Here is a 1756-nt window from a genome sequence, read left to right as displayed (position 1 = left end):
TTTAACTCTCTCTGGCTTTTTTAGGGGCTGGGGAGAGCCATGGTGGTGTAATGGGTGACTCATCTGGCTGCTAACTGAAAGCTCAGCAGATAGAAACCACCAGCCTCTCCTTGAGAGAAAGATGAGGTTTTCTAGTCCCCCAAACAGTTACAGTCTCAGCAACTCATTTGGACAATTCTACCCTGTCCTCATGGGATCACTCTGAGCAGAATCAACTCCAAGGTAGTGGGTTTGAATTGATTGCTTTTCCTGAGGAGTGCTGGCGGTGCTGTTGGGTAAGCATTGACTTGCTCTTTGCAAGGCCCGAGGTTCAAACAACACAAGTTACTCTGTGAGAGACAGGTGAGATCGTCTGAGCCCCTATCAATTCTGTAGAGGGTCTATTGAGCCACACCGGATGCCAGGGCAATGGGTTTGGCTTTGGATTGTTCTTTACTGCCTGGGAGGCAGGAGTAGTTTGTGCAGGGAAAGAGAGAAAAGGGAGATGGTCTTTGGGAACCAAATATTTCTAGACTCAAGAACCACAACTCTGAGTTAGGGCAAACTCTCAAAAACCAAATTCCATGCCACTAAGTTAAATCTGACTTACAGTGACGTGGTAGAACTTCCCATATAGAATTTTGAAAGTGTAAATCCTTACAAGAGTAGGAGAGCAGCTAATGGTTTCTACTGCTGACCTTCTCGTTAGCAACCCATCTTGTAACCCATTACACCAGCAAGGCTTCCTCTGAGTCAATCAGGATGGAGTCCTTGTGCAGATAGTGTGGGGGATAGTTTGCACTACATCTTGCGTTTCTCTGAAAAGCACAGAAAGTTATCCTCATCCTCTGTCTGATTATTACTTCAACTTACTCCTGCACCATGCAGGAGCCAGGGACACGCACAGACACTCCAAGAACAGACGTGAAGGTGGTCATGATTCCATCTTGCTTGCATCCATAATGCTCAAGGAAGTGGTATTCAAGAAATAGCGTGTCCTATTTCCATTGGGCAGACATGCATAAGAGCTCTGTACGGCAATGAAGAGCAGGGAGGCCCCTTGAGCACTAAAGGAACACTGACCCGAGCATTGGTGCGTTCAAGTGTCTCATACGCAATGAATATTAGACATCAAAAAAGTTGAAAAAACAAAGCAAAAAAGAATCAATGCAATTGGATAACTGATGGCAAAAAAATATGTGCTATACCATGGACTGTTCGAGCCACAAACACATCGATTTGGAAGAAAAGGAGAGTCAGAATGCTCCTTAGAAGCAATGCTGGTGAGACTGAGCTCAGTCTCCTTGGACAGGTTATGAGGAGAGTCCAGTGTCTGGGAAAGGACATCTTGCTTGAAGAAGTCGAAAGGGGTTAAAAAGGAGGCATTCCAATGATAACATGGATTGATCCAGTGGCCTCAACAATGCATTCAAACATAGCAATAATCATGGGGATGCTACCAGAGCAGGCAACATGTAGTTTTGTTTTACATAGCTTGGCTGACTGTTCACTGACTTAATGGCATTGAACAACAGCAGGAGACCAGTTCCAGGAAAAGGACATCATGTTTTGTATAGCAGAGGGGCAGGGAACAAGAGTAAAGTGCTCGACAAGATGAATTGACAGTGGCTGCAGCAAGGGGCTCAAGCATAGGAACAATTGTGAGCATCGTGCAGGACAAGGCACGGTTTCCTTCTGCTGTGCGTAGGGCCACTCTGGGTTGGAACCGACCCGATGGCACCTGACAACAAGAAACACAGTCCACAAAGACAATATT

Source organism: Echinops telfairi, unplaced genomic scaffold (assembly GCF_000313985.2).
Source record: "Echinops telfairi isolate 266 unplaced genomic scaffold, ASM31398v2 ScPeMD7_7469;HRSCAF=8507_1, whole genome shotgun sequence".
In the NCBI taxonomy this organism is placed as follows: domain Eukaryota; kingdom Metazoa; phylum Chordata; class Mammalia; order Afrosoricida; family Tenrecidae; genus Echinops; species Echinops telfairi.
The sequence above is the reverse complement of the archived record's forward strand: the minus strand, read 5'-3'. Positions refer to the sequence as shown.